Below are 24,804 nucleotides of genomic sequence, written 5' to 3' on the forward strand. Positions count from 1 at the left end.
AACCTTTGAGCAAACCCCTATGCAAAACACTGGTAGCTATAGGCAAACATATCTGACCTGGAAACCCCCCACATATCTTATCCCCTACAAATCTATCTGGAGTCTGTCACCCTGATCCTGTCTGACTTATATTACCCAACTGTGGACTGGAAGTCAGACCAGGCCAGAACAGAAATGCACAGAGATTCCACAATTGTAAAATATCACCAAGGTGCTGGCCTGTTTCCACAGCTGCAGCAGTCATTTACTTGTAGGCACACCTCTCAAAAGGCTGGATTGTACAAGAATGCATAGCATTTGGCACATAATTTTGGTGTGTGCATCATCCACCCTGTATTCCCCTGGTAAATCATTGTGATGATCTGAGAAGGTATATAATGAGGTTTTGAAACAATACATGATACTGTCAAGCAGCATATATGTCAGATGTCTGCTAAAACAAGCCCCATATCCCTAGCAATCTATACACTACTGAGAGAAATAGTCACAGTCACCTTATGGCCCATTGTCCCCCCATTTTGATAGACTGTCTCCAGATATCCTGCACCAACAGGTCAAGAGGTATGGCTGCAGCACAAAACAAACTGGACTGGAGTATAACAATTCCTGGAATGGAGTCCCACATGTACTATAGTAGGTCACACTGGGCATACTCGTACACTTAAGAGAAATGTCAGCAGGATCTAGGAATGAACAGGCCTTCCCATTGCCCTACAGTAGCAGTCCTGAAGATGTCTGTCACCATAGAAGTCCCTTTCATCAGACCTCAGCCCTATAAGCTCTGCAGCACATGTGATAACTGTGTAGCACTAGACTGCAAATAACAAGTTATGCAGAAGTTATAATCTCAGCCACAGAAAATGTCAAGGTAAGTGTGTGTGTGTGTGTGTGTGTGTGTTTACAAGTTAAAGCTTTTGGGTCCATTCAAACCCAGTACACTTCCCCTTTCACTACTTTAGCAGTCTTGCAGATATCAGTCACCTTAGAAGTCCCTTTCATCAAACCTTAGCCTCATAAGCTTTGTGGCACGTGTGATAACTGTGTAACACTATGGTACAAATAACTAGTTAGGTGGGAGTTCTAATCTCAGTCCTGGCAAATGTCAAATGTGTGGGTGTTTAGAAGTTAAAGCTTTTGTGTCCATTCAAACCCAGTATACTTCCCCTTTCCCACTTTAGCAGTCTGGCAGATATCAGTCACCTTAGAAGTCCCTTTTGTCAAACCTCAGCCCCGTAAGCTCTGTGGCACGTGCAATAACTGCGTAACACTATAATATGAATAAATAGTTAGGTAAGAGTTCTAATCTCAGTCCTAGCAAATGTCAAAGTGTGTGTGTGTGTGTGTGTGTGTGTGTGTGTGTGTGTGTGTGTGTGTGTGTGTGTGTGTGTGTGTGTGTGTGTGTGTGTGTGTGTGTGTTTACAAGTTGAAGCTTTTGGCTCCATTCAAACCTAGTACATTTCCTCTTTCCCTGCTTTAGCAGTCTTGCAGATATCAGTCACCTTAGAAGTCCCTTTCATCAAGATTCAGCACCATAAGTTCTGTGGCACATGTGATAACTATTAACACTGTAGTGCAAGTAATTAGTTAGGTAGGAGTTCTAATCTCAAACCTGATATATATCAAACTGTGTGTGTTTACAAGTTACAGCTTTTGGGTCCATTCATACCCAGTATACTTCACCTTTCCCACTTTAGCAGTCATGCAGATATCACTAACCTTAGAAGTCCCTGTTGTCAGACTTCAGCCCCATTAGCTCAGTGGCATGTGGAATAATTGCATAACACTATGGTACAAATAACTAGTTATGTACGGGTTCTACTGTCATATCTGACAATTATGTGTTTGTATATAAGTGTGTTTCAAAGTGTGTCTGTTTGTAGGACAAAGTATTTTGATAACATTAACACCCACTGCCCAACATTATCAGTCCTGCTGATGTTATTCCCCTTATAGGCTCATAAGTGTGTAATAGGCTAATGGCCCAGGAGCCTTTACAAGCTTAGCCCATAGAAGGGCCCTGCCATTGTGGCACCCATTGTTACTTCCCAGTGCCTGTATCAAGTAGAGCTACTGCAGTTACCCTGGGGGTGAACTGTCTATTACCCATCTGCTCATCAAAATTTCTCTGAAACAGGGTCAGCTAGGTGATCTGCATGACATGTATGGGAAGTGTATTCCAGGGCATGTGCAGTCTCTTGGTGAGGGCACCTGTCCCACCAGCATGTTGTGGCAATTGTGGTAATGAGGTAGAAGTCTCTGCAGTGTGTGGTGTGGAGGTATTGGGATGTCTTTATATGTAGTATGTCTAAAACAGGTGGGTCAGACATGGCTTTATAATTCAAGCACAGATAGCCTTTATCTAGATCTTCTGTGTCTGGTTGTGTAGGATGTATGTTTAATGCCTAGGAACCTCTTTGTGAGGTGCTTCTGTGGCCTCTCCAGCTGTTGCAGGTGTCTACTGATGTGCATGGCAAATGGGCCAGAGTACCTGATGAGTGGTCTAATGAGGGAACAGTAGACAGAGATCATTACTTTTGTCATCCTGGATGCAAAACCCTTGGCAATGCAATGTGCCACTTAGAAGGACTTCCTGACCACAGTGGCAATGTGGTGGTTGAAGGATAAGTTGCTGTCAACCTGTGTCCCCAGATCTCTTATAATGCCTACAGTATTCATTGGGCTCCCATTGATGTGGTAATTACTGGGAACTGAGTGTTTTACCAAAGGGGATGATGATGCATTTCATAGTGTTAAGCTTCTGACCATGGTTTCCACACCATGCATTGGTTTCAGTGAGGCCTTTCTGTAGGATGTCTGCATCACATGTGAAGTTAATGAGAGCTCCCAGCTTGCAGTCCTCTGTGAACATGGTCAGCCAGAGTTCCTCTGTGTTGGGCTGGACTCCTGAGAAGTAGATGCTGGGCAGGACACTGTTCATTAATGATCCCTGTGAGACTCCACTTGAGACTGCTTGCCAGTATGACTTGGATGTTGCCACTGTCACACTGTGTGTCCTGTGAACCAGTTGCATCTCAGCAACTGATATAGGGGTTGATGCCTAGTCTGGTGGGTTTAGCAATAATTCTTGACTGAGGAATGATATCAAAAATCTTGGCCAGATCACAGTAAGCTGTATGCAGTCCCTTACTGTCATATGGTTTTTCAGTGTATGTCAGGGCTGTCGTAGTGGGTGTTGTGTCAAGCTATGTGTTCCACATGGTGTGGTGCAGGTGTTGACTTTATCTTCTTGGCCAGCTAGTGCAGTCTTCGCTGGAGAGTGCATATTTCCAAATTTGGTAATATAGGGGTAACTCTCACAGGTTTGACTGTTTGGAGTTTAGAGGAGAGGGTTGTCTGTGTACATGAGGCAAGTTGCAACAATGTCTCAGAATGTAAACGTGCATCAGGTTAATGGGCAAAAGCACAGAAAACTGCACTTCAATCATGCCAGGAGGGGTGGTCATAACTACTAAGTACTGGGGCTAATTCTGTGAGGAACGAGTACTGCTGATGGCTTCCAGGTGTTCTACACTTATTGATATAATAACCTGTGGAAGAGCAAGCTATTATGCTATTTGAAGTGCAAGACAGAAATAACTAGCAAGGTGTAAGGAAAAACCTGAAGGCAGACTTTCACCACCAGTAATACTTTACCTCAGTTGTGCAGTTATCAGCACCTTTGTCCAATTCTTAGTCCAGTAAGCTCTGTAGTGCATGCAGTAACTGTGTAACACTATGCAATAAATAACTAGACAGGCAGGGGTTCAAATCTAAATACTGGCAAGCGTGTGTGTGTGTGTGTGTGTGTGTGTGTGTGTGTGTGTGTGTGTGTGTGTGTGTGTGTGTGTGTGTGTGTTTGCGTGAGAATCATATACTGTGTAGGTTATACCATTTTGAGTTGTGTACCACCCATTACACTCACCCTCATGTAGTAGTCCTGTTGATGTCACTCACCTTAGAAGTATCTTTGGACTAGGTGAAATCGTATAAGCTCTGTGGTGTGTCTGATAACTGCATAACACTAATAACACTATAGTAGAAATAATTGGATAGACAGGAGTTCTAAGCCCAGTACTAGCGGTGTGTGTGTGTGTGTGTGTGTGTGTGTGTGTGTGTGTGTGTGTGTGTGTGTGTGTGTGTGTGTGTGTGTGTGTTGCAAAATTTCTGCAGCCAGTACACTTCCAAATGCCCACTGTACAGGGCCCACTGTAGTGATAGCTGCGGACATTCTGCAGCTCTATAAGCTCTGTTCCATGTGAAATAACTATGTAACAGTACAGAACACAAAAACAAGATAGGTGGGTCTTCTAATCCTGATACCATTCCCCAGTCAGGAATCATAGACAAACACTGCCATCTAGGCATCAACCCTGGTGGGTTGCAAACTGGCTCATGCATGGGACCACAGTGTGAAGGTAGCAGTCTCCATGTCAGACTGCCAACCAGTCACAAGTGGAGTACCACAGGTCCTGGTCATGAGTCCCCTCATGTTTATCAAGTATGCCTCTGACATCCAGAACAACACAAAGGGACCCTGTCTGACAATGTTCACAGACTATTGCAAAGTGTGTGCTATGTGTACATCCCCATATCATGTTGACATCCTGCATAAAGGCTCCACTGAGGCATCCAACTGTTGTCAGAACACTGGCCATAGGCTGAATGGAAAGAAATGTGTTGCAATCCAGTGTGGAATCAATGTGTTTACCATGAATTAACACATTGCTTTTAGTCCAATGGACACAGTAGTCCTTATAAGAGGCCTGGGAACACAGGCTGAGAGTGACCTCTCTTATGACCACCACACTGTGGACATAATAACTTCTATGTGGCACATCTCATATGTAAGGGTGTGTCATTTAGTAGGGAAAAGGTCAATGTCTCCCTCTACTCTCTCCTCATGAGGCCACCCAGCAGGTACACTGCCCCATTTGCCATGTAGCTCACTAGACACCTGTAACAACTGTGGAGGCTGCAAGTGTACCTCATAAATAGGACCCTAGCCTGCAAACAACTGTCCTGATGACATCCCAGGCTGTGTTCTACATGAACAACAGAACGAACTGGCACCCCACCTAAGTACCATGTTCAATCATAGCCTCACCTCAGGCTATGTGCCCACTGAATGGCGCACAGCAACAGTTATCCCACTCCACAAAGGGGGAGCCACCACAGACCCCAGAAACTACCACCCCATTAGCCTAATGAGCCTGGTCTGCAAGGCTATGGAGTGTATCATCATGGAACTTATAAACAATGACATTGGTATTCTCCAAACTCAGGACCCCACCCAGTTTGGGTTTGTAAAAGGCAGATCATGTCTCCTAAACCTGATAGACTTCTTTGAAGCAGTCACCAAAGCCGTAGAAGAGGGTAAGGTGGTTCACACAGCCTATCTAGATCTCGCCAAGGCTTTTGACACAATCCCCCACTCTGGAATTATAAGATAAACTCACTAAACTAGGTATAAATCCCTATGTCACAAGATGGGTTGCCAACTGGCTCACTGACAGAACCCACACTGTGAAAGTAGCAGACTCCAAATCCAGCTTCAGACCAGTGACAAGTGGAGTATCACAGGGTTCAGTCCTGGGTCCTCTCCTGTTTGGTATCTACTTCTCTGAAGTACAGGCCAACACAGAAGGTCTTTATTAATGAAGTTCGCAGATGACTGCAAACTAGGAGCCATAATCAAAACTCCAAAAGATGTGGACATCCCACAAAAGGGCCTTTTGGTAAAAACTCAGTACACATGAACTACCACATAGGTGGTAGTCTACTTAACACCGTAAGTGTGATAAGAGACCTTGGGACACAGGTGGACAGTAGTCTCTCCTTTGATAATCACATCGCCACAGTAGTCAGGAAATCCTTCTATGTGGCACACCTCATCACAAAAGGTTTCTCATCCAGGAAAAAAGAGGTCATTGTTCCCCTCTACTCGTCACTCATTAGACCCATTATAGAGTACAATGACCCTTTTGGTATGTACCTCACATGACATCTACAACAACTGGAAAGGCCACAGAAATACCTCACAAAGAGGATTACTGGCCTAAAAGAGATGCCCTATGCAGACCGTCTCAAAAAACTGCAGCTTTACTCCGTTGCATATCACCTACTCAGGGGCGATCTCTGCCTAACACGCAAAGCTATGTCAAACCTAGAGCTTCTAGACATGCTCCACTTAAAGAAATCCCAATCCCTATGAGCTATACACTCTAGGGACCTAAACCTCATCACCACAATAAACAGAACATGCTGGAGGGATAGATTCCTGTCCCAGAGACTTCCCATACTCTGGAACAAACTACCTATCTATATCAAACAAAGCTCCTCATTAGCACTGTTCAAGAAAAATCTTGATGACTGGATGGGAGATAGGAAATTCACTCCAGGAATCACTTCTATGGCTCTGCTCAACAGTGGTGCAGGAAAATAATTTTCTTGGGTGGTGAAAGCCAGGGTACCTTTGGCTAGGCTTATATAGGCCCTAGGGCCAATAGCCTAGTACCTACCTATGAACCTATGAACCTATATGGACAGACTGCAATACCTCCAAATAATCTTGGCTACTTACAGGCAATCCATGCTTGGCTGACAATACTATGTGCAGCTAGCTGTGTTATGACTGCCAGATCTAGTGAAACTTTGATCTGTATGCACCACATGCCATGGATACCTCAACCCTATTTCCACAATCAACAGAACATGCTGGGGGACAGGTACATAATCCAGTAAGTGGACATGTAATGCAATATATGTCGCATACATGTCAGAGCACCACACTGACCCTCTTCAAGAGAAATCTGGATGAGTGGATGGGGAATGTAACTGTTACCATGGCCATCACTCAAGTGGCAATGGTCGATAGATGCACTGAGAAAAAAATGTCAGCTCGTATGATGCCAGGCTACTCCCATGGGCTAGGCTTGTCATGGCTCCATGCCCATTAGCCTGGTACATACCTATGAACACATGATCCTATGAATCTCAGTCCTCTCAAATGTGTGTGTGTGTGTGTGTGTGTGTGTGTGTGTGTGTGTGTGTGTGTGTGTGTGTGTGTGTGTGCTACTGACATAGTCTGCCATGATTTATATCAGTCAGCCTGAGTGTGGGTGGCAGTGACCACCAGCTGTGACAGTGTGACACTTGAGGGACATTTCTTGGGGGAGACTACTTGGTGTATGTAGTTATCTTACTGTCATTTGCAACCTTGTGGTTGGACAGTGGGTGCTGATCACAGTGTATAATTACAGCCTTCTTACAGCTACTTTATACCTTTTCTTACCTGGCAGACCTGTGGAGGAAATTTCTATTAACACTACCTGACTGTTTTTACACATATTCCTGAGTGAAAATATGCATACAGCTTACTACCACTCTCAGGATTCGAACCATGCCTGTTTGTGCATAAAATAGAACAAAGCTTGTGTTTCATCAGAATGAGCTATTGAGAAACTGCTCTCTCTCATTTGACTGTTTTCTGCCTAATACTCTCTTGGTTGTATAATCTGACCTTGTGATTCTGACATTCATGCATGGCAGATACCTCTTATACTGTGTATTCATACTTTGAAATAACACAGTCTGGAAACAGTGGTTAACACAACATTACTATTCAGGTATCAGATCTTGGTGCATGGAACATTTCATATAGTTAATCTCCTGTTTTTCAACTCCACAATCTTTGTCAGATGAGCTATGATTATTTCATGTCTTCAGATCTATAGTATCTGTTCAGAAACTGTACATATTTCACTTCATACCACCACATACCAAAGTAAACATGACCAGTCCAGCGTTTTGACTTTTATTGACAGATACTGACACTTTTATTGATATATACCTTGTACATTACTATTACCCTGCTAATGTCTTGTTTATTCAGTACAAACCATACCTATTTTTAAACAGTGACATTCTACTCCTTTCTATTTATTTGTCCTGAATACTGCAAGCAAGATTTGTACTCACCAGCCTCACGACGCAGCCTTAGCAGCCTGCTGGGATGGGTGTCCATGTTCGCGGCTCTCTCATCTGCAGCTGTACAGGAGATAGAGAAATTTTGATGCATCCCTATCCATCACATACACAGGCTAGACTTTGGAAAACACTTATTGATACTGATACTTACACACAGCTGAGACATTCCCCATCCATGCATCTTGGATCCTCCTGTCCAAGAGTTCCCACTTCCTATGCTTCAAGTCGGCAAAATGGTGCCAGACCTGCTCACCAGTCTGAAAGATGCCAGTGTCACTGGTGATATTACATGCAAGATGGTGCCAGGCCTTTGTTTTGTACTGGGAGCCCTGGTACTGGTCCTGCAGCAGTCTCCCATCATGGTTTTCTGCTAGGAGTCCAACCATAACCCTGGACTCCTGAATGCCCCAGCACTGCACCCAAAAGAGCATACCTTCTCCAACACCAGCCATAGTGCCTGCAGTGGGGAGCTACAACTGATTATAAGCTGTATTCCCATCTGCAAGGGCTGATTTCCTGCTCTTTGCCGTGATTGGACAATTTTGAATATTCTGAGCTAAGCTAAGTGACGGGAAACCCGCTTAGCAAAAATAAGCATTGCTTAAAAGGGTAGATCCTAAGCACTGTTTACCAGTGTGCAAATCCACTTAGCTATGCTAATTATTGCTAAGCATAAACATTTAAGCAATGCTTACTCCAGCTAAGTACAGCTGAGCACAATTTAGCATTGCTCAGCTTTCATTTTATGGACTATCATTATTATCATTATTATCAGCATTATTATTATTATTATTATTATTATTATTATTATTATTATTATTATTATTATTATTATTGTATGTGCTTTCATTACATTCTTTTGTGGCTATACTATATGGGACACTTGTGTTTACATGGGGGTTTCACATCTGTACTACACCGACACCTTACACTTGGACCTGCTACACTACCCTGCTCAAACCGTGAATGACTGCATGCTAAGTGAAAGATCTAACCACTACGATATTTCATTTTGACTATTTTGGCTGTATAGTTCTATTTAGCTTCTTCAAATGTTTAAGCTATGCTATGCATAGCTGCGCAATGCGCACACCTGCTCAGCTGCACTTAAACTTTATTGGGGATGGATAAAAAAAAAAAGAATGTGTAACATTACTTTTAAAAACTTAGAAAGCTGCTAAAATAAATCTATTTGTGTTGGCAGACATTTTTTGAAGGATATAAGCTATGCATCCCAAATATATGTCATTATTTAGTGACTTCAATCTTTAGATCATCACAATGATTTGCCAGACGAGAGGAAATTTTATTAGGGAAAGGCCAGAAATATAAGGGAAAACTCTGGACATTCTATGAACATCTGACCAGTGGAGAGTTATGTTGTGGGGGGCTGTGCTTCTGTATTTTGTCCGTGGACATTGCTTTCTTCTGATAACAGTGCCCACAGACACTGTTAGTTGCTTTAGAATTGCTGTACGGCAATTCTAGAGTGCAGGGGGGCATGTGTACTTGCAATGCTCGGACATGCACCCTGTGCTCGTACAAGCTTGTGTCCATGTAGAGAATACAGCAGCGCACCTTCATTAACATGCAAGGCGCATTGCTGTTCTAAGCGGCCACAATCTGCTCCATGCAGGAAAAGCACTATTCCTGCAAGTAGTTTAATGAATCCACGGGACAAACTTTATTGTAGAACACTCTCTTTACCTCTGGAGAAAGTTGACTTTCTAGTCCCTGTCCAACTGCAACAAAGGGGATCACCATTCATTGATTCTGTCCATCTTCCAGAAGTCTTTCACAGGCTCTGAATAGCTGTCCACTTCTCAAATTATTATCTCGATCAAACACTCATTCTGCAGATTGTAAAATATACTGCTCAATGGTCCTGTGTGTAATATCCACTCCTTCATCTGTAAAGATACATGGCAATTGCAAAGATGGGTCACTGGCCATAAATAAAAACTATATAACCATGAACAAAAAAACTAACTTTATTGTAAAACACTCTCTTTACCTCCGGAGATTGGCTTTCTAGTCCCTATCCAACTGCAACAAAAGGGTTCACTGTTCTTTCAGTTTTCGTTTTTTTTTTCGTGGGGTAACTCAAACCACTTTAATGATTTGATGACAGAGTAGTGATGGGAATTATGTGTCGGATTGGCAGTAGATCTAGCTAACTTGTTATAGCAGGGCTCTAGTTTTGCTCTTAGGGAGATCTGAATGTTGGTGAGAATGGGTGAGACATAAATTAAATAAGGCAGAAGGTATGCATTAGTGACAGAGACATTTGAGGAGCTGGTAAAGAATCATTTTGATCTGTAGATCATACCGAGCTTTTTTTGGTGCTCTTTTATTTTTTACTATTTTGAATATGAAGATCAAATTTCAGTTCATCAGTTGTTGTGTTGCCAAGTAACTTAATGTGCAGTATAGCTTCTATTTCATTATTGTTGAGAGAAGTTATTTTGAAGTGGGGGGGGGTTAGATGGATTTGAGATTTGGGGACAAATAAGAGTAATTTATATTTTTGGATCATGGTTGTCACTAAGCCAATTTTCAGTAGAGTTGAAGTCCTTTTGAGAGACTGATTGCAAAAGGGAAATTCTATCAGATGAATAAATGACAATGGTATATTTTACATGTTGTTTAAATGTAGCTTGTTGAGCGGATGTGTTCAGATTGTTTATAAATGTGTTAAAAAGAAGAAGGATATGTGTGGAGACTTGTGGAACATCTGCTTTAACTGGGAGAAAAGGAGAGTAAGTAGAAAGCTGTTTAACTGATTACTGTCATTTAGATAGGTAGCTACAAAACCAATGAGTTGTTCTCTTGGATAGGCCTAAAGCAGACATTTTTGAGAAAATTTTGATATGAAAGACTATATCAAAGGCTTTGAAAAGATCTAAAAAGAAGAAAGAAACTAGGTTATTGTTATCTCTGCCATTAATGGTGGTGTCGAAGAAGGCAACCAGGGCAGTTGTCTTGCTAGGATCTAAGAAGAAGTCATGTTGGGTAGAGGTTAACAGTTAATAGTTTTTTTCATGGAACAGATACAAGTTGTTTATGAATTCATGCTCTAATATTCTGCAAAGAAGGGGCAAGATTGTGATAGGTCTGAAGTTTATTTCAGTGGAGTTACCCACTCTGTAAAGAGAAATGATGTAAATTTTTTTCCAGAGAGATGGGACATGTGATTCTTGTATGGATCGGTTGACTGGGATAGAGACTGGATAAGCGATAGAGGTGGCAGCAAGCTTTAAATATTCTGTTGGGAGATTGTCAACAGAGGGTGAATTGTGTGTCAGACTGGATATATGGAGACTTTAGATGACACTATGAAAAAAGTATGTAGCTTTGATTGAAGAGGCAGAAGTTTGATATGAAGCTAAAAATCATGATGGTGCGTAAATATTTCAATGCTGCGCAATGTGCTAGGTGCGAAAAGTTATGGACTGTTGCATAGTTCACTGGCTCAGAGAAACCAAAATCAAAACTGCTTGCAACGATTAAAAAGATTTTTCCAAAATGTTCTGAATCCCGGTTCATTAGTGATTACCGAATAATACATATTAAAAATAAGAACTAAATGGACAGTTGAAAGTATACCTTGTCAATAAGTAAATGGAATGCATCTAGTAAATGTAAACTGTGTGAAGTGCAGACAGTGAAAGTCATGGATCAACTACAAGAGTGAGCTAAAATATAATCTAAAATGTAACTACAGATAAGGAAAATGGAAAATACTGGAACACAGACCAGGATGGAACAGGATGAATTGTCAGGGGGAATTTCAAGGTAACTACTACCTTGATATTAAGCACTGTGCCATATATGTTCCAATAAACTGAAGATATTGCTGGATCCCTAAAAAGGAGAAATGACTTATAAATATGGAATATCTGTACATGGAGATGGAAAAATCAATTTACCCCAGGACTGCCCCCTGTACTACTAATGGACAGAGGCAGTTCCTAAGTGCTTTATCCTATTCATGTGTCCTATCAAATTAAGTATGCTATGATTCCAGTTATTCTCATTAGGGATAATACATAATTATCAACCATGGGATGGATAAGGCCACTCTATATCGGAATGGGATAGGTTATTTTGAGCACAAAAAGGGACATTGTCTAGGCTTAAAATGGTCCACAAGGGCAGTCAGCATAGTACTTGCCTATGAACCTATGAACTTATCAGTTTTTATTCAGAGAATTGTGACTACAATACTTTCAGAGTGTGAAACTGTAAATCTGGAATAGCAAAAATGCATGATTATAGTGCCTTACAGTACAATTCCTGTTATGAGGGACAAGAGCCATGAAGATGGTATATGTATGTCTATATATATATATATATATATATATATATATATATATATATATATGTGTGTGTGTGTGTGTGTGTGTGTGTGTGTGTGTGTGTGTGTGTGTGTGTGTGTGTGTGTGTGTGTGTGTGTGTGTGTGTGTGCGTGTGTGTGTCTATATACATTATATATATATATATATATATATATATATATATATATATATATATATATATATATATATATGTGTGTGTGTGTGTGTGTGTTTACAAGTTGAAGCTTTTGGCTCCATTCAAACCTAGTACATTTCCTCTTTCCCTGCTTTAGCAGTCTTGCAGATATCAGTCACCTTAGAAGTCCCTTTCATCAAGATTCAGCCCCATAAGTTCTGTGGCACATGTGATAACTATTAACACTGTAGTACAAGTAATTAGGTAGGAATTCTAATCTCAAACCTGGCATATATCAAACTGTGTGTGTTTACAAGTTACAGCTTTTGGGTCCATTCATACCCAGTATACTTCACCTTTCCCACTTTAGCAGTCATGCAGATATCACTAACCTTAGAAGTCCCTGTTGTCAGACTTCAGCCCCATAAGCTCAGTGGCACGTGGAATAATTGCATAACACTATGGTACAAATAACTAGTTATGTACGGGTTCTACTGTCACATGTGACAATTATGTGTGTATATATAAGTGTGTTTCAAAGTGTGTCTGTTTGTAGGACAAAGTATTTTGATAACATTAACACCCACTGCCCAACTTTATCAGTCCTGCTGATGTTATTCCCCTTATAGGTTCATAAGTGTGTAGTAGGCTAATGGCCCAGGAGCCTTTACAAGCTTAGCCCATAGAAGGGCCCTGCCATTGTGGCACCCATTGTTACTTCCCAGTGCCTGTATCAAGTAGAGCCACTGCAGTTATCCTGGGGGTGAACTGTCTATTACCCATCTGCTCATCAAAATTTCTCTGAAACAGGGTCAGCTAGGTGATCTGCATGATATGTATGGGAAGTGTATTCCAGGGCATGTGCAGTCTCTTGGTGAGGGCACCTGTCCCACCAGCATGTTGTGGCAATTGTGGTAATGAGGTAGAAGTCTCTGCAGTGTGTGGTGTGGAGGTATTGGGATGTCTTTATATGTAGTATGTCTAAAACAGGTGGGTCAGACATTGCTTTATAAGTCAAGCACAGATAGCCTTTATCTAGATCTTCTGAGTCTGGCTGTGTAGGATGTATGTTTAATGCCTAGGAACCTCTTTGTGAGGTGCTTCTGTGGCCTCTCCAGCTGTTGCAGGTATCTAATGATGTACATGGCAAATGGGCCAGAGTACCTGATGAGTGGTCTAATGAGGGAACAGTAGACAGAGATCATTACCTCTGTCTTCCTGGATGCAAAACCCTTGGCAATGCAATGTGCCACTTAGAAGGACTTCCTGACCACAGTGGCAATGTGGTGGTTGAAGGATAAGTTGCTGTCAACCTGTGTCCCCAGATCTCTTATAATGCCTACAGTATTCACTGGGCTCCCATTGATGTGGTAATTACTGGGAACTGAGTGTTTTACCAAAGGGGATGATGATGCATTTCATAGTGTTAAGCTTCTGACCATGGTTTCCACACCATGCATTGGTTTCAGTGAGGCCTTTCTGTAGGATGTCTGCATCACATGTGAAGTTAATGAGAGCTCCCAGCTTGCAGTCCTCTGTGAACTTGGTCAGCCAGAGTTCCTCTGTGTTGAGCTGGACTCCTGACAAGTAGATGCTGGGCAGGACACTGTTCATTAATGATCCCTGTGAGACTCCACTTGAGACTGCTTGCCAGTCTGACTTGGATGTTGACACTGTCATACTGTGTGTCCTGTGAACCAGTTGCATCTCACCAACTGATATAGGGGTTGATGCCTAGTCTGGTGGGTTTAGCAATAATTCTTGACTGAGGAATGGTATCAAAAATCTTGGCCAGATCACGGTAGGCTATATGCAGTCCCTTACTGTCATATGGTTTTTCAGTGTATGTCAGGGCTGTCATAGTGCGTGTTGTGTCAAGCTATGTGTTCCACATGGTGTGGTGCAGGTGTTGACTTTATCTTCTTGGCCAGCTAGTGCAGTCTTCGCTGGAGAGTGCATATTTCCACATTTGGTAATATAGGGGTAACTCTCACAGGTTTGACTGTTTGGAGTTTAGAGGAGAGGGTTGTCTGTGTACATGAGGCAAGTTGCAACAGTGCCTCAGAACGTAAACGTGCATCAGGTTAATGGGCAAAAGCACAGAAAACTGCACTTCAATCATGCCAGGAGGGGTGGTCATAACTACTAAGTACTGGGGCTAATTCTGTGAGGAACGAGTACTGCTGATGGCTTCCAGGTGTTCTACACTTATTGATATAATAACCTGTGGAAGAGCAAGCTATTATGCTATTTGAAGTGCAAGACAGAAATAACTAGCAAGGTGTAAGGAAAAACCTGAAGGCAGACTTTCACCACCAGTAATACTTTACCTCAGTTGTGCAGTTATCAGCACCTTTGTCCAATACTTAGTCCAGTAAGCTCTGTAGTGCATGCAGTAACTGTGTAACACTATGCAATAAATAACTAGACAGGCAGGGGTTCAAATCTAAATACTGGCAAGCGTGTGTGTGTGTGTGTGTGTGTGTGTGTGTGTGTGTGTGTGTGTGTGTGTGTGTGTGTGTGCGTGTGTGTGTGTGTGTGTGTGTGTGTGTGTGTGTGTGTGTGTGTGTGTTTGCGTGAGAATCATATACTGTGTAGGTTATACCATTTTGAGTTGTGTACCACCCATTACACTCACCCTCATGTAGTAGTCCTGTTGATGTCACTCACCTTAGAAGTATCTTTGGACTAGGTGAAATCGTATAAGCTCTGTGGTGTGTCTGATAACTGCATAACACTATAGTAGAAATAATTGTATAGACAGGAGTTCTAAGCCCAGTACTGGCAGTGTGTGTGTGTGTATGTGTGTGTGTGTGTGTGTGTGTGTGTGTGTGTGTGTGTGTGTGTGTGTGTGTGTGTGTGTGTTGCAAAATTTCTGCAGCCAGTACACATCCAAATGCCCACTGTAGTGGTAGCTGTGGACACTCTGCAGCCCTATAAGCTCTGTTCCATGTGAAATAACTATGTAACAGTACAGAACACAAAAACAAGATAGGTGGGTCTTCTAATCCTGATACCATTCCCCAGTCAGGAATCATAGACAGACACTGCCATCTAGGCATCAACCCTGGTGGGTTGCAAACTGGCTCATGCATGGGACCACAGTGTGAAGGTAGCAGTCTCCATGTCAGACTGCCAACCAGTCACAAGTGGAGTACCACAGGTCCTGGTCATGAGTCCCCTCATGTTTATCAAGTATACCTCTGACATCCAGAACAACACAAAGGGACCCTGGCTGACAATGTTCACAGCCTATTGCAAAGTGTGTGCTATGTGTACATCCCCATATCATGTTGACATCCTGCATAAAGGCTCCACTGAGGCATCCAACTGTTGTCAGAACACTGGCCATAGGCTGAATGGAAAGAAATGTGTTGCAATCCAGTGTGGAATTAATGTGTTTACCATGAATTAACACATTGCTTTTAGTCCAATGGACACAGCAGTCCTTATAAGAGGCCTGGGAACACAGGCTGAAAGTGACCTCTCTTATGACCACCACACTGTGGACATAACTTCTATGTGGCACATCTCATATGTAAGGGTGTGTCATTCAGTAGGGAAGAGGTCAATGTCTCCCTCTACTCTCTCCTCATGAGGCCAACCAGCAGGTACAATGCCCCATTTGCCAAGTAGCTCACTAGACACCTGTAACAACTGTGGAGGCTGCAAGTGTACCTCATAAATAGGACCCTAGCCTGCAAACAACTGTCCTGATGACATCCCAGGATGTGTTCTACATGAACTACAGAACGAACTGGCACCCCACCTAAGTACCATGTTTAATCATAGCCTCACCTCAGGCTATGTGCCCACTGAATGGCGCACAGCAACAGTTATCCCACTCCACAAAGGGGGAGCCACCACAGACCCCAGAAACTACCACCCCATTAGCCTAACGAGCCTGGTCTGCAAGGCTATGGAGTGTATCATCATGGAACTTATAAACAATGACATTGGTAATCTCCAAACTCAGGACCCCACCCAGTTTGGGTTTGTAAAAGGCAGATCATGTCTCCTAAACCTGATAGACTTCTTTGAAGAAGTCATCAAAGCCGTAGAAGAGGGTAAGGTGGTTCACACAGCCTATCTAGATCTCGCCAAGGCTTTTGACACAATCCCCCACTCTGGAATTATAGATAAACTCACTAAACTAGGTATAAATCCCTATGTCACAAGATGGGTTGCCAACTGGCTCACTGACAGAACCCACACTGTGAAAGTAGCAGACTCCAAATCCAACTTCAGACCAGTGACAAGTGGAGTATCACAGGGTTCAGTCCTGGGTCCTCTCCTGTTTGGTATCTACTTCTCTGAAGTACAGGCCAACACAGAAGGTCTTTATTAATGAAGTTCGCAGATGACTGCAAACTAGGAGCCATAATCAAAACTCCAAAAGATGTGGACATCCCACAAAAGGGCCTTTTGGTAAAAACTCAGTACCCATGAACTACCACATAGGTGGTAGTCTACTTAACACCGTAAGTGTGATAAGAGACCTTGGGACACAGGTGGACAGTAGTCTCTCCTTTGATAATCACATCGCCACAGTAGTCAGGAAATCCTTCTATGTGGCACACCTCATCACAAAAGGTTTCTCATCCAGGAAAAAAGAGGTCATTGTTCCCCTACTGCCACTCATTAGACCCATTATAGAGTACAATGCCCCTTTTGGTATGTACCTCACAAGACATCTACAACAACTGGAAAGGCCACAAAAATACCTCACAAAGAGGATTACCAGCCTAAAAGAGATGCCCTATGCAGACTGTCTCAAAAAACTGCAGCTTTACTCCGTTGCATATCGCCTACTCAGAGGCGATCTCTGCCTAACACGCAAAGCTATGTCAAACCTAGAGCTTTTACACATGCTCCACTTAAAGAAATCCCAATCCCTATGAGCTATACACTCTAGGGACCTAAACCTCGTCACCACAATAAACAGAACATGCTGGAGGGATAGATTCCTGTCCCAGAGACTTCCCATACTCTGGAACAAACTACCTATCTATATCAAACAAAGCTCCTCATTAGCACTGTTCAAGAAAAATCTTGATGACTGGATGGGAGATAGGAAATTCACCCCAGGAATCACTTTTATGGCTCTGCTCAATAGTGGCGCAGGAAAATAATTTTCTTGGGTGGCGAAAGCCAGGGTACCTTTGGCTAGGCTTATATAGGCCCTAGGGCCAATAGCCTAGTACCTACCTATGAACCTATGAACCTATATGGACAGACTGCAATACCTCCAAATAATCTTGGCTACTTACAGGCAATCCATGCTTGGCTGACAATACCATGTGCAGCTAGCTGTGTTATGAATGCCAGATCTAGTGAAACTTTGATCTGTATGCACCACATGCCATGGATACCTCAACCCCATTTCCACAATCAACAGAACATGCTGGGGGACAGGTACATAATCCAGTGAGTGGACATGTAATGCAATATATGTTGCATACATGTCAGAGCACCACACTGGCCCTCTTCAAGAGAAATCTGGATGAGTGGATGGGGAATGTAACTGTCACCATGGCCATCACTCAAGTGGCAATGGTCGATAGATGCACTGAGAAAAAAATGTCAGCTCGTATGATGCCAGGCTACTCCCATGGGCTAGGCTTGTCATGGCTCCATGCCCATTAGCCTGGTACATACCTATAAACACATGATCCTATGAATCTCAGTCCTCTCAAATGTGTTTGTGTGTGTGTGTGTGTGTGTGTGTGTGTGTGTGTGTGTGTGTGTGTGTGTGTGTGTGTGTGTGTGTGTGCTACTGCCATACTCTGCCATGATTTATATCAGTCAGCCTGAGTGTGGGTGGCAGTGACCACCAGCTGTGACAGTGTGACACTTGAGGGACATTTCTTGGGGGAGACTACTTGGTGTATGTAGTTATCTTACTGTCATTTGCAACCTTGGGGTTGGACAGTGGGTGCTGCACACAGTGTATAATTACAGCCTTCTTACAGCTACTTTATATCTTTTCATACCTGGCAGACCTGTGGAGGAAATTTCTATTAACACTACCTGACTGTTTTTACACATATTCCTTTGTGAAAATATGCATACAGCTTACTACCACTCTCAGGATTCGAGCCGTGCCTGTTTGTGCATAAAATAGAACAAAGCTTGTGTTTCATCAGAATGAGCTATTGAGAAACTGCTCTCTCTCATTTGACTGTTTTCTGCCTAATACTCTCTTGGTTGTATAATCTGACCTTGTGATTCTGACATTCATGCATGGCAGATACCTCTTATACTGTGTATTCATACTTTGAAATAACACAGTCTGGAAACAGTGGTTAACACAACATTACTATTCAGGTATCAGATCTTGGTGCATGGAACATTTCATATAGTTAATCTCCTGTTTTACAACTCCACAATCTTTGTCAGATGAGCTATGATTATTTCATGTCTTCAGAACTATAGTTTCTGTTCAGAAACTGTACATATTTCACTTCATACCACCACATACCAAAGTAAACATGACCAGTCCAGTGTTTTGACTTTTATTGACAAATACTGACACTTTTATTGATATATACCTTGTACATTACTATTACCCTGCTAATGTCTTGTTTATTCAGTACAAACCATACCTATTTTTAAACAGTGACATTCTACTCCTTTCTATTTATTTGTCCTGAATACTGCAAGCAAGATTTGTACTCACCAGCCTCACGATGCAGCCTTAGCAGCCTGCTGGGATGGGTGTCCATGTTCGCGGCTCTCTCATCTGCAGCTGTACAGGAGATAGAGAAATTTTGATGCATCCCTATCCATCACATACACAGGCTAGACTTTGGAAAACACTTATTGATACTGATACTTACACACAGCTGAGACATTCCCCATCCATGCATCTTGGATCCTCCTGTCCAAGAGCTCCCTCTTCCTATGCTTCAAGTCGGCAAAATGGTGCCAGACCTGCTCGCCAGTCTGAAGGATGCCAGTGGCACTGGTGAGATCACGTGCAAGATGGTGCCAGGCCTCTGTTTTGTACTGGGAGCCCTGGTACTGGTCCTGCAGCAGTCTCCCATCATGGTTTTCTGCTAGGAGTCCAACCATAACCCTGGACTCCTGAATGCCCCAGCACTGCACCCAAAAGAGCATACCTTCTCCAACACCAGCCATAGTGCCTGCAGTGGGGAGCTACAACTGATTATAAGCTGCATTCCCATCTGCAAGGTTTAAATAGGGCTGATTTCCTGCTCTTTGCCGTGATTGGACGATTTTGAATATTCTGAGCTAAGCTAAGTGACGGGCAAACCCGCTTAGCAAAAATAAGCATTGCTTAAAAGGGTAGATCCTAAGCACTGTTTACCAGTGTGCAAATCCGCTTAGCTATGCTAATTATTGCTAAGCATAAACATTTAAGCAATGCTTACTCCAGCTAAGTACAGCTGAGCACAATTTAGCATTGCTCAGCTTTCATTTTATGGACTATCATTATTATCATTATTATCAGCATTATTATTATTATTATTATTATTATTATTATTATTATTATTATTATTATTATTATTATTATTATTATTATTGTATGTGCTTTCATTACATTCTTTTGTGGCTATACTGTATGGGACGCTTGTGTTTACATGGGGGTTTCACATCTGTACTACACTGACACCTTACACTTGGACCTGCTACACTACCCTGCTCAAACCATGAATGACTGCATGCTAAGTGAAAGATCTAACCACTACGATATTTCATTTTGACTATTTTGGCTGTATAGTTCTATTTAGCTTCTTCAAATGTTTAAGCTATGCTATGCATAGCTGCGCAATGCGCACACCTGCTCAGCTGCACTTAAACTTTATTGGGGATGGATAAAAAAAAAAGAACGTGTAACATTACTTTTAAAAACTTAGAAAGCTGCTAAAATAAATCTATTTGTGTTGGCAGACATTTTTTGAAGGATATAAGCTATGCATCCCAAATTTATGTCATTATTTAGTGACTTCAATCTTTAGATCATCACAATGATTTGCCAGACGAGAGGAAATTTTATGAGGGAAAGGCCAGAAATATAAGGGAAAACTCTGGACATTCTACGAACATCTGACCAGTTGAGAGTTATGTTGTGGGGGGCTGTGCTTCTGTATTTTGTCCGTGGACATTGCTTTCTTCTGATAACAGTGTCCACAGACACTGTTAGTTGCTTTAGAATTGCTGTACGGCAATTCTAGAGTGCAGGGGGCATGTGTACTTTGCGAGCAATGCTCGGACATGCACCCTGTGCTCGTACAAGCTTGTGTCCATGTAGAGAATACAGCAGCGCACCTTCATTAATATGCAAGGCGCATTGCTGTTCTTCGTGGCCACAATCTGCTCCATGCAGGAAAAGCACTATTCCTGCAAGTAGTTTAATGAATCCACGGGACAAACTTTATTGTAGAACACTCTCTTTACCTCTGGAGAAAGTTGACTTTCTAGTCCCTGTCCAACTGCAACAAAGGGGTTCACCATTCATTGATTCTGTCCATCTTCCAGAAGTCTTTCACAGGCTCTGCATAGCTGTCCACTTCTCAAATTATTATCTCGATCAAACACTCATTCTGCAGATTGTAAAATATACTGCTCAATGGTCCTGTGTGTAATATCCACTCCTTCATCTGTAAAGATACATGGCAATTGCAAAGATGGGTCACTGGACATAAATAAAAACTATATAACCATGAACAAAAAAACTAACTTTATTGTAAAACACTCTCTTTACCTCCGGAGATTGGCTTTCTAGTCCCTGTCCAACTGCAACAAAAGGGTTCACTGTTCTTTCAGTTTTCATTTTTTTTTTTCGTGGGGTAACTCAAACCACTTTAATGATTTGAGGACAGAGTAGTGATGGGAATTATGTGTCTGATTGGCTGTAGATCTAGCTAACTTGTTATAGCAGGGCTCTAGTTTTGCTCTTAGGGAGATCTGAATGTTGGTGAGAATGGGTGAGACATAAAGTAAATAAGGGAGAAGGTATGCATTAGTGACAGAGACCTTTGAGGAGCTGGTAAAGAATCATTTTGATCTGTAGATCATACCGAGCTTTTTTGGTGCTCTTTTATTTTTTACTATTTTGAATATGAAGATCAAATTTCAGTTCATCAGTTGTTGTGTTGCCAAGTAACTTAATGTGCAGTATAGGTTCTATTTCATTATTGTTGAGAGAAGTTATTTTGAAGGGGGGCGGGGTTTAGATGGATTTGAGATTTGGGGACAAATAAGAGTAATTTATATTTTTGGATCATGGTTGTCACTAAGCCAGTTTTCAGTAGAGTTGAAGTCCTTTTGAGAGATGGATTGCAAAAGGGAAATTCTGTCAAATGAATAAATGACAATGGTATATTTTACATGTTGTTTAAATGTAGCTTGTTGAGCGGATGTGTTCAGATTGTTTATAAATGTGTTAAAAAGAAGAAGGATATGTGTGGAGACTTGTGGAACATCTGCTTTAACTGGGAGAAAAGGAGAGTAAGTCGAAAGCTGTTTAACTGATTACTGTCATTTAGATAGGTAGCTACAAAACCAATGAGTTGTTCTCTTGGATAGGCCTAAAGCAGACATTTTTGAGAAAATTTTGATATGAAAGACTATATCAAAGGCTTTGAAAAGATCTAAAAAGAAGAAAGAAACTAGGTTATTGTTATCTCTGCCATTAATGATGGTGTCGAAGAAGGCAACCAGGGCAGTTGTCTTGCTAGGATCTAAGAAGAAGTCATGTTGGGTAGAGGTTAACAGTTAAAAGTTTTTTCATGAAACAGATACAAGTTGTTTATGAATTCATGCTCTAATATTCTGCAAAGAAGGGGCAAGATTGTGATAGGTCTGAAGTTTATTTCAGTGGAGTTACCCACTCTGTAAAGAGAAATGATGTAAATTTTTTTCCAGCGAGATGGGACATGTGATTTTTGTATGGATCGGTTGACTGGGATAGAGACTGGATAAGCGATAGAGGTGGCAGCAAGCTTTAAATATTCTGTTGGAGATTGTCAACAGACGGTGAATTGTGTGTCAGACTGGATATATGGAGACTTTAGATGTCACTATGAAAAAAGTATGTAGCTTTGATTGAAGAGGCAGAAGTTTGATATGAAGCTAAAAATCATGATGGTGCGTAAATATTTCAATGCTGCGTAATGTGCTAGGTGCGAAAAGTTATGGACTGTTGCATAGTTCACTGGCTCAGAGAAACCAAAATCAAAACTGCTTGCAATGATTAAAAAGATTTTTCCAAAATGTTCTGAATCCCGGTTCATTAGTGATTACCGAATAATACATATTAAAAATAAGAACTAAATGTACAGTTGAAAGTATACCTTGTCAATAAGTAAATGGAATGCATCTAGTAAATGTAAACTGTGTGAAGTGCAGACAGTGAAAGTCATGGATCAACTACAACAGTGAGCTAAAATATAATCTAAAATGTAACTACAGATAAGGAAAATGGAAAATACTGGAATACAGACCAGGATGGAACAGGATGAATTGTCAGGGGGAATTTCAAGGTAACTACTACCTTGATATTAAGCACTGTGCCATATATGCTCCCATAAACTGAAGATATTGCTGGATCCCTAAAAAGGAGAAATGACTTATAAATATGGAATATCTGTACATGGAGATGGAAAAATCAATTTACCCCATGACTGCCCCCTGTACTACTAATGGACAGAGGCAGCTCCTAAGTGCTTTATCCTATTCATGTGTCCTGTCAAATTAAGTATGCTATGATTCCAGTTATTCTCATTAGGGATAATACATAATTATCAACCATGGGATGGATAAGGCCACTCTATATCGAAATGGGATAGGTTATTTTGAGCACAAAAAGGGACATTGTCTAGGCTTAAAATGGTCCACAAGGGCAGTCAGCATAGTACTTGCCTATGAACCTGTGAACTTATCAGTTTTTATTCAGAGAATTGTGACTACAATACTTTCAGAGTGTGAAACTGTAAATCTGGAATAGCAAAAATGCATGATTATAGTGCTTTACAGTACAATTCCTGTTATGAGGGACAAGAGCCATGAAGATGATATATGTATGCCTATATATATATATATATATATATTTATATATATATATATATATATATATATATATATATGTGTGTGTGTGTGTGTGTGTGTGTGTGTGTGTGTGTGTGTCTATATACATTATATATATATATATATATATATATATATATATATATGTATGTGTGTGTGTGTGTGTGTGTGTGTGTGTGTGTGTGTGTGTGTGTATATATATATATATATATATATATATATATATTTTTTTTGTGTGTGTGTATGTGTATGTATACATATATATACATATATATATATATATATATATATATATATATATATATATATATATATATATATATATATATATATCAAAATCCTGAAAACTCAAAATCCTGAATCCCAGAATCCCAAAAGGCTGAAAACACATGGGATACATATATTGACTAAAGAGAACACAAACCAGATTACATTCCAACAAATATACGTAGGGGGGAAAGCACCCCTGCACCCCCCATGTGGGGGACTGTGGCCCCCACACCCCTTGCTACTTAAATATATCAACTCCAAGGTTGCACTTCACTACACTGTCATGAGTTATGTTGTAGTATAGCAAGTTAAAAGGGAATGTTACTAAGGTTACAACAGGCAGTCATGAGCACAAGTAATGGTATGTTTGCCATTTTTTTCTGTGGAGTGCAATCTTGGAGTTTATATATTTAATTAGCAGGGGGTGGGGGGGTGCAGGTGGGCTTTTCCCCCTGTCCATACCTGGTGAAAAGTGCTATCCTTTGTCTTGTATGGGTTTCTCTGTGTCCTTGTACTGGAATATTGTCATTCTTTGTGTCCTGCATATTTTCAGTATTTTGAGTTTTCAGGATTTTGAATTTTCAGGATATTCATTTATTATAGTTATTTAGATTCTTAACTACTTTTCACAATCCAATAATAATAATGAATACAACACAGCAGTGCATGGGAATGCAAATTAAGTAGAAAACCATAAGAGACATAAACCTTTAACTATTCCCACTACTCTATTAGCAATTAGACATCACGACCTCCCCAGCAGTGCCCTGTCAGTAATCTGTATATCCTTCTATAAAGGCAGCCCCATCACTGATGGTAAGTGCCTCCCAGCTACCCCTACATCCCCTAAGAAATGACTAGCAATGACTAGAATACCCAGAACACCCTGGCTACCTTCTTCATGCTGGCAATACATACAGGATCTACACCATTATAGAGCCATGTGCAGTGCCAACCTACAGTCAGAGGTAGGCCATGTTGGACACTTGGTTTACCCATTATCTTTAAGGCTAGACACATATT

This window comes from Protopterus annectens, chromosome 5.part0, assembly GCF_019279795.1.
Source record: "Protopterus annectens isolate FY-2018-M chromosome 5.part0, PAN1.0, whole genome shotgun sequence".
Lineage (NCBI taxonomy): Eukaryota > Metazoa > Chordata > Ceratodontiformes > Protopteridae > Protopterus > Protopterus annectens.